Genomic DNA, 10,291 nt, shown 5'->3' with positions numbered 1-10,291 from the left:
TTTTATGATAGGACTATTCTTTTCGTAGTACTCGTCGAATGTTGCAATGACGCCCCTCCTCAGTTGATCCTCTATAACTGGTAATTCTTTGTCAATGGGACCAAACGACAGCAGGCGGCGGCCTACATCCAGTAATCCTAGTGTGTACATGTCAAAGTCGAGCCTGGGATAGGATCGCCAGAAACGCAGAAAGGCATGGGATACGCAGGCAGCCTGAGCAGCATCTCGCATCGGCATCAACGAGTGTATGTGCCCGAGGATATCCTGCATATTTATCTACTATATCTAAATAGGAGCTCCCCACTACATGATTTCTCTGAACATGCAAGGCATCCACATCAGCAGCGCCATGTCATCGCTAATCAACCCGATCCCGCCCGCGCTTTTTCCATTGCGATCGCCTGGTTTTATCGGCAGGCCAAGCGGTTCCCCCGCTGCAAAGCACCGTAAAGTACCCCTCGCTGTGTTTCCTCACTTTTTGCATTGTGGGTATCCAAGCCCAATAGGCAGAGGTCGTCTAGCCCATGTATTACAGGCCTGCGGCTGGGTTCGTTTCTCCTCGGTGCTTCTATCCTGTCCGCAGGATGACGCCAACCTTCCTCTTCCACGCGCAGCCGCCGCTCTCTCTTCCTCGCCCCATGAAACCGCAGCTACAAATGCAAGAAATGGCACCATTTATCGCCTCTCATTACCCCACCCTTCATTATCTTGGAAGTGCGGAAGAAAGTGCAGATTTAATTGACAAGTGGTCGCCTTCATCTTTAAAAGGATGATGTACTGTCGTCATAGTCGATCTACTCGTGTCCTACTCTCAGAACAGGCTTGCACTCTGGTAGGTGACGCTTCCTGTCCCCCCCCCCCCCCCCCCCCCCCCCCCCCCCCCCCCCCCCCCCCCCCCCCCCCCCCCCCCCCCCCCCTCCCTGAGCTCCCTCCACACACACACAAATTTCTCTCTCACTGAATTACTATTTGAATCTTTTGAATATGTCAGATTGAGCTCCAGATCCGAAGTTGCTTGGTGTTACAGGTCTCTTGCTACTCCACCGGTACGCTGTCTCTCCTCTCTTATATGAGTTCATTGCTTGATGAACCTCAGTTAGTCATACACTTATTTGTTAGCTGTGGTACAATTATTCATATAAAATGTCATAATTTTCATTTACTTTGATGACAAGAATCGTGCGTTATTTACCTACTATATACAAGTGTTCGTTCGAGTTCCTTAAAGAATATCTATGGAGTGTAGAGAGCAAATCAATACTTGGTAGAAAGTAAGCAAGTAAACTTCAAAAGAATTTCGGCATTCCAATGGTTGAAACACAACTGAAGATTATGCCCTTCAGATAAAATAATATTATGCCTTTCAAGTGCTACTTCTCTAGGTTAATGTTATATATACTCAAACACTTGGTACGTCAGTATTCTGCACTACTAGGAATAGAGGTTTACTGATGGTACTGTATGTGCAAATATCCTTTCAAGTACGTGACAAAATGATTTCATTCTACCAGATAAAATGGATTCCAATGTTGGTTCATATGATTCATCGCATGAAATAATCAATGTAATAGATAAGCTTCAAGACTGTTGTTATGTTACACCAAATGAGGTTCTTTGGCGCTTATCAAAGTATGATATTCACTATATTTACCTGTCCTTACAAATATTCCATGTTATACTTGATGGAATGAAGATTGATTTGATGTACAGGTTCCCCGTAAGGTATGTCCCAAAGAAAAGCTTCTCGGTCAACAAAGCACAAGTATTGCCCTCGACAAAGGTTAGACAAATTCTATTAATTGAGCGATTATATTTCTTCCTAATATCAACCTTATTTCCTACAAAAGACTAACATGAACCATGAAATGTTTCCAGCCATCTCCTAGCAAAGAACTGGTGACCCAACCATCTTCAGCGATAAGTATTGAGAGGTTTGCCACCAGCCACAAAATAGAAGTCACAAGCTATATATTACAGTCCAATTATCCAAACAATACATAACTCAAACAATACTACACCTACCTCTTACCAAGGCGCAACTATTCACACCGAGAATAACCAAATAAGTAAAAAATTTAGAACTCTCTATAAATCAATCGGTTCAGATTCAGCATCACACTTAAATGTTGATTTGTGTTTACAGGTACCCTTTAGCTGAAGGGATCATCGAATTTACAGAAGATGAAACCACAAACAAGGAGAGGTAAGAACATATAACAATATTTCTTTCTGCCATGGAATTTCACACCAATGCAATATTGACATGCCATAGTAAAAAGTACATTGAGGCTACAGAACTTCATCTTGAGGTTGTTAAAAAGCATAAGCAACAGTACATGACATCTTATATCACATTCCAAATATAAGATCCACCGTTCTTACTTTTGTCATCAAACAGCATTGCAGACAACATTGTGACGGTGAACAACTAAGAAGGATGAGATGATAACAACAATAAAAAACAAGGTACTATCTGTTTCCGTCCAAACAAAATTATCAAAAAAATGAGGATAACCATATCCACAGAGCTCTTTTTTAATAGCATGCAGGACATCGTCAAGCACACATGCAAGCATCAACGAACTACACTGCCTTCTTTTTAAATTAATTGTATGTGTCTTAAATTTTAATCCAGTCAATCTCTCATTACTACTACTTCTCGATGATACTATGCATGTATTGAGATATGGATTCATCTTTTGCAATTGTATATGGGTTGAACTACATTGCCTTTTATTTAAATTATTTATATTGTAGTTTAAAGTGTAATACAGTCAAACTCTTATTAGTCATTACTGTAGTGAGATATGCATTATCTTATGCAACTATCAAGTCCTGAATGTGGAGTATATGGGATGCTATGCACTTTATTGAGATGATTATGTATATTTTACTATAATTGTTGTCGATATATAATATTTTCATGTCGCATATGCAAATGGTTAAAAAATAAGAATAGGTCATGTCAAATTCCGTGAAATTGCTTCCGAAATCTTGAGTACATCTATATGTACAAACATGCCAAAATGTTACATCAACTAGCAAGTAAACTAAATCATACTACAGATGCACTTTGCCTGTACTATAGCCAACAACCACATCACCTAACCAAGCATGGAGAACGTAACCACCAAGCTCTAGGGCAAGCAAGCCAGCTAAATTTATCATTGCATCAACTCTTACCCACAAATTCCCGCAGCAACGCGCGGGGTACCATCTAGTAATGCATAAATAGTTGATCCTCACTAAGTCTAATTTTCTTAACATGCAGCCCTCCACATCATCAAAAATGTCATGTCATCATCCACTAAAACTATTTTGTAGCACATGCATACCCCAATTTAATTGTTACATCTTCAATAGTCCAACGTACATGCATACTCTTTGTTCACATGTAATTACTTTCAAAAATAATAGCTTTTGATTTAGATCATTTTATTCATGCATATAGAACATATTCAAAATTAATCTTTAAAATCCCGCAGCAACGCGCAGGGAAAATCATCTAGTATGTATAGTACGTACGTAGAACAAGACATAAGTGTATGTAATTCTGATGAATAATAATAATTTGCCTTTGAACTGCGATTTATCGATCATACCATACCTCTGGAAGGCTGACCGCCGCCGTCGTCGTTCCTTCTTGTTGCGCAGGCGCCGATCCGCCGCGAGCTGCAATGCAATCCACTAACACAAACGCAAATTAATTACTAAACCATCCTATTCTGACGAATGATTTATGATGGTGTTAAAATTAGCGCGACAAGAGATCGAGATCGAGCAGCCGCCGTACCTAATGATGAAGAAGCCATCTTACTATTATTCGATTTATCTACTGGAGTAGATCTGTATAGTATTAGTATATAAAATAAAGAGCTGGCCGGCCGGAGAGGGAGCCGATCGACGAATCAACTAACAAGTCGCCGCCGCGAGCAGGCGGTCAGAAAATCAATCCAAGACGACGAAGCTGAGCAGACTCCAAGAGGCGGTTCCGATACATATGTGATGATATATGATGCCGCGGCGGGTTGGTTAGTCTAATTGAGGAGCAGAATCAGGATCGGACTTGGGCTTGTACCCCCATAACTGCCGAACGGCAGATTTCAAGGAACCTCCCACAGAACGATTCGTTCGGGCTGGCAGCCCTGGAGCAGGGAGACGGTGTTGGGGAGCTGTAACGAGACGTTGTTCACGCTGGCGCCGAACCGGGTGTTGTTGGGGCCCTGGCAGAAGGGGCCGGGGCGGCAGTTGAAGAGGTCGAACCCCACGGCGGGTCACCGGCCCGGGCACCTTCACCGGATGCGGGCTCCGGAGGCTGTTGGAGAAGGCGGTAGCCGTGTTCGTGTCGTTGAACGCCGGGGCGACCGAGGTGGCCGGAGGACCTAGTAGATGACCGGCCCACTGGGCCATTGAAGCTGTTGCACCGGTGGTGGGGGGCGTTCTTGTACTGGAAGATGGCGGTGGCGGTGGTCTTATCGAAGGGAACGCCCTGGGCGGAGGCGTAGGCGCGTGCGGCGAGGTAGTACCGCCCCGGGGCGGCGTGCGCGGTGACGAGGACGTCAGTGGTCTGGCCGGGGCCGAGAAGGACGACGGTGGTCTTGAAGGGCTTGGAGTACATGGCTACCACGGTCATCCTGTGCCCGGCGAGGCTCACGAAGAGCTCGGTTATTCATGGCCGCGTTGATGATGCATGCGCAGAAGGCTCGTCTCGCCGGCGACCACCGGGATGATGCTCGTCTCTGCATTAGTATAGTTGGTGAGGCTAGTGGAGAAAACATGCATCATGGAGTAATTTGTACTATTTGCTAGTCAAAGTGGGTGACATCACACGCATGCTGAAATTGGTTAGAATGTTTCTTCTGCACATTTTTTTTGTTTAATAGGAGTAATACAAATCTGAAGATTGTCTCTTTGGTTTATCAGTTTGCATGGCAGAATATACGTAAAAAGCAACCAAGGATTTATATGCATGCCGTACGCGTACCGTAAGAAGGGACCTGTGCTTGATAGATGCATGGATAGCTTCTTTCCAAACCAAAAGTTGCTTTGGTCGGTTTAACTAAATCTGGAATTTGTGTACTAGTGCTTGTTGAATCATTCATTTTTTTTCAAGAAAAAAAAAAGCTTCCAAGATGTATCGGCACGCCGCTCTTGTTCACAACTTTACTAGTGCAAATCAATCGACGCTCACCTTGGCTGGCCGTTGATGAGGAGGGCATCGGAGACGTTGGGTGATCATGGACTGCCGGAGCAAGGCGATGGGGTCCCTCCTCCACCACTCCGCTGGACAAACACATACTACTTCCTCCATCCGGAGTCTAAATACATCCCTTTCTATTTATTTTGATGACAAGTATTTTCAGAGAAAAAAAGTAGTATATACTCTCGCATAAGAGAGGAGAACAGCACTGCAATGGCCGCAAATATAGAAGAGAGGCTAGCACCAGCATGGCTGGCCATACCGAGGATAACGGGGAACTCGGTGTGGGGCCTGGGTGGATGATGAGCGCGCCATGCACGGTGGCGCGGAGCCAGGAGCTCCTGGTCTGGATGGTGAACCGGGCCGGGGCGGATGGAGCACTCTTGCGTCACGAACTCGGGCCCGTCCACCCACCCGTTGCGTAGCTGCCGGAGGCCGTGCCAGTGCAGGGTCACGCACATTGGCACGACCTTGATCTATACAAACATGCGAATAATTGAAATGTTTGATAACTATATTTCTAATTGTAATTCTAAAAAATATTAATTTTTATTTTAGATCATACAATCTTTTTGTAACTCAGAAATATTATTTTAAATATATGATTCTTTTCTAAATAATACATGATTTTTTTACAAATAATTTATTTCATTTGTAGGTACAATATTCATGCACACAAATATTCAAACTTTATTTTGGTACTGAGATTCTAATTTACATACTTTCGACAATAAACGAAAAAATTGAACTGGTGTAAAATGGGCTGTATTATCTGCAACCCATTTAAATTCCACATGCTTCGTGGTTAAATTGATATGAGTGATGCGCAAAAACAAATGATATATTTTTTATCCACCATGGGAAATGGAACGTTGACTGGTGGAGTGGTTCAGCCGTCTTGTTAACGACGTCTTAGTTCTAGGGTTCGAGACCTAGGCTCTGTTCGGTACCACTCCGCTCCACAACTCCGGAAGCAGAGTTGGTGGAGCTACAATTAAAAATGGTGGAGCTGCACTTGCCCCGCTCCACAGATTCTAGGAGCAGGTGACTACCGAACAGGGCCCTATATGGGCACATTTTGTTTAATTTGCACTTACACCTGACAGGTAGGATCAACTGGTCATACAGGTGCAAAATTGGCTCCCCTCTCACGTCGCCAACAATTTTTTTTGTAACAAAAATATAAATTTCGAGGACGTTTCTGAAAAAAGTCTCACACCGCCTCCTTCGGGTCCCGTGGCTGACAGCGGGCCCCACACGCCTTGTGAACGCCAGTTCCGTATGCAAAATGAGATGAGCACTGTATTTGCACATTAAAGTCAAGTTTTTACACCACTTTGATGTATGCCATAACTTCTAGCATCAAAATGACTGTTTGCACCAAGTTCTAACACCACCCCCGTAATTGATATGAAGTTCTGGTTTCGCAGTGCTGCTGCAGCTGACGGGGAGTTGTTACACCCACTGGTCTAGCGCAGCGACCACCATTCACAAATTCAGAGAGGCTAGCTGGGTGTGCTACGGCACGATTCACCATGCCCAACAATCACTCAGCCTCCACATCAAAACTTTTGTAGAAAGGTTACATTAACTCGGTCAATCAAGCGACCTACGTGATGGTGTTCTTTTTTTTGCAAATTTTAGAGGATTCACGCATGTGATAATGGAGGTGGACTGCCTAGAGATGGTCAACCTCTGAAATACTCGCCACAACTCGAGATCTGTTGTGGCTCCTATTTTAGCTGAAATTGGAGAGGTAGCTCATGTTTTTTCCCTTTCTATAATTCAACATGTAAATCGGTCAGCTAATGTTCCGGCTCATCTGTGTGCGAGGTGTGCCTACACACTGCATGTAACGGAAAGCTGGCTCGATCGATGAAACCCCAAGCTTTCTCATGACCAATCTTCTCGCTGACTGTCTGAGGAATGCCTTCGTTTGAATAAAGCACAAAAAAGAAAGTACGCGACCAAGCTGGATGAGTGGATGAGACCACTCTTGCGGCCATGAATGATGTGACATGTGGCCGATAAGTACGTACGTCGCTGAAAAACAATTGCGTTTCTCCCGTCTCAAACTTGCCAAGATAAAAGCACGAATAGGGAGGCGGGAGGCCATGCCATGGCCTTTCTTTGGGACCTCATGTCACGCACGATATTTGTCCATCGATCTTGCACGCTGAATCACGGTGCGCAGATGCTCTGAACCGGAACTCAGGTTCTAGTGCGTGCTGTTTCTGGAGTTTGTTGGCTTCACGGTACTGCACAGACGCTCTGACCCGGAAGTCTGAAACTGCACTGACGAGGCACCACGGAAGGTTTTCTGCAGCAAGTTCAGACTACTTTTCGGGCGGTGAGTTAGGTCCACAGATGGATGTTGCTGTACAACGCACGTTATGTCGAGACTATAGCATTTCCTTCGCCTCTGAGAATTGCTCATTGACGCGTTTGTACTTCAGTATACTGTAGACGGGACACAGTTCAGGGCCGGCTGGACTCTCCGGCCATGGACAAGGGAGCTGAAGGAGTTGAGATTGTTTGCCTTGCCTGAAGAGTGAATCGGTTGCCACCTGCACTCCTCGCATAAAACAAGCAAGAAGAAACTCCTCCGAGGCAAATGGCAGACGAAGCGATGGCAGTTCACGAAAACAAGAATCGTGTGAGAGAGGTATTATTTTTAACTGAAGAGAGGGTTCACGAAAAGAAAAAACTAAAAACTGAAATTGTCAAGAGTGGGATTTGAACCCACGCCCTTTCGGACCAGTACCTGAAACTGGCGCCTTAGACCAACTCGGCCATCTTGACTTACTGGTTCTATGTCGTTATAAGCTTATATTAACATGCTTGGACTTGCCATTTTCAACGAAGACATTCCAAATATGTTTTTTTTCTTCCAAGAATCTTCAGCGAGCTCTTTTTGAGGATTCTCACCACATACAGATTAATCTGTATATATTAAGATAGAGATGTTTATGATCGAGAGGAACTGGCGCGGCCTTGCGGCGGCGCAACTTTGCCGGTGAGGCCCGAGGCCCTTCTCCGCTGATTTACTTTGCCCTGTATAGGGTTCTTGAGGGGAGGGAGGTGTCTTTCTTTCTCTACAATTCTTTGTACCGAAAATCTTAGCCTAGCATGGCCTGATACCATTGTTAGATCCTTTGAATCGGAGTAGGCTAGATCATCTGATAAACCTACCTTCTGCCTTGCCTTGCGAGCTTGAACCAGCAGCAATGGTGATGTTGTGGCGGCGGTGGTGTGCTTCCCGTGAGCACCGCGCTAACCCTAAATTGGTACGGGATTTCGATGAGGTTGTGACAGCGGCGAACTTCGTTGGTCGTGCCCTGGACCCACCTCAGTTTATATATGCGCGGGTCATAGGGGCCCACCAACCAGAAGAGGGTTGGCACCCCCAATCAGGACATGGATCTAAGGGCCCGGTTGTCTCAAAAAATTCGGGTCCGGTGGACCGTTGGGCCCTCACGGAGCAGATCAACCTAACAGAGATCACTCTTGCTGGACTACCACCACCCCTGTCTTCCATTCCCGGCGGTGATCCTTTACCTTGTCGGTTAGCTCTGCCACTCTCGAGCCAGATGGATCGCAAGGTTCAGAGAGTAGAAACCTCTCTTAAGAAGAGTACATGATTTGCAATATATAGTGACTTCAGAAGGGAGGCGTAATGGCATATGCGATTGGCACAATGGTACCTCCTTGGCTCCTTAGGTTCCCACCTTATACCAATCTTCCTAGCCACATCTACAAATAATTGCCAAAAATTGCAAGTAAGAATGTGACCAACCATGCTTCTCCAAACACCCAATATGTTAGAGCATCTCCAACAGGCGCGCTAAACAGGCGCCGCGCCGTAAATAGACCCACTTTAGCGCGCGCGCAATCCGGCGGATGGCTCCTGCGGGCGCGCAATAACCGCGCGCGCGGTATAAGCAGTTGGGCGCGCGGCAGGAAGCGGTACCCCGCACGGTGTATTTGCGGCGCCCGCTTCCGCGCGGGGCACACTCGCTCGCTCTGTCTTCTCCCGCTCCAAAGCCCCGCGCGCACTGGCGCCGGCGACCCGCACCCATGGACGCACGCGCCGGCACCCCGCTCACCCCGTCCTATGGCCGCGACCCCCCCCCCCGCCGCCGCCGCCACAAACCCTAGCCCGGGTGGCGCTGGCCTTGCCTCCGCCGGAGCTCCTCCGACCATCGGCCTCGCGCGCGGCCTCTTCATGCCGCCGTGGATGACCTCGGCGGCGGGTGGCGCCGCGCCGGCGCCGGCCCGAGCCGCCGCCCCCTCCTCCTCAAAGCTCCCCAATGCGGCGCCGCCAAAGAAGGGCAAGACATCGGCGAAGAAAAACAAGGCGGCGGACGGCTCCGGCACCTCCAAGGCGAGGAGGAAGAAGCTTGCGGGGCGTGCGACGGGCGCGACGGCTGCCGAAGCGCCGGTGAGCTCACTCGTTGAGCCGGCGGCCGGCGCGCACAACATGTTCGACGAAATGCCTCCAAGGTAAAAAAATCTAACTTTTCATTTCTTTGTTATTTTTTGAATGCATTCACATATAGATAGCTTATTTGCATTGTGCAAAAAAAATTGTAGTCTCAATGATGATGCATACATGTCCACGATGGGTGTTGGCTCCAACAATTCGCATTGGTCTCAAATCAATGACATGCATTTCGAAAACCATGAGTTCGAGGTGGACGAGGAGGGTGAGGGCATTGTCGACGCACCGAAAGGAAGAGCGGGCAATTACAGCAACGCCGATGACATCTTACTATGCAATACTTGGTTGCAAGTGTCGAGGGATCCATCCGTTGGAGGTGATCAAAGTAGAGATTCTTATTGGCTTCGGATGAAGGAACACTTTGATGTTCGCAGCGTGAGTGGAATTGACCGCTCCGGCCGATCACTTAGGTCCCGGTGGTCGACAATCAACTCGGATTGTCAAAGGTGGGCGGCCTGTCAAAAGGCGGTTGACAAGTTGAACCCAAGTGGCACAAATGATGACGATAGAGTAAGTGGCATTTCATACATATTCATCATACATGCTCATCTACTTGTTGTTGGTGCTAACTTGGTTTGTTTTCATGTAGT

General features: G+C 46.7%; 1 non-coding gene and 1 pseudogene across 1 annotated transcript; both read right to left on the bottom strand.

The window, feature by feature from the left end:
- Window positions 1-3,933: 3,933 nt before the first annotated feature.
- Window positions 3,934-5,661, bottom strand: LOC125535278 (annotated as a pseudogene).
- Window positions 5,662-7,921: 2,260 nt separating this feature from the next.
- Window positions 7,922-8,002, bottom strand: TRNAL-CAG. Its single transcript has one exon. It is a non-coding gene; the product is annotated as a tRNA-Leu (tRNA).
- Window positions 8,003-10,291: the final 2,289 nt, after the last annotated feature.

Source organism: Triticum urartu, chromosome 2 (genome assembly GCF_003073215.2).
Source record: "Triticum urartu cultivar G1812 chromosome 2, Tu2.1, whole genome shotgun sequence".
In the NCBI taxonomy this organism is placed as follows: Eukaryota; Viridiplantae; Streptophyta; class Magnoliopsida; order Poales; family Poaceae; genus Triticum; species Triticum urartu.
This window is presented reverse-complemented; position numbering and strand designations above follow the sequence as displayed.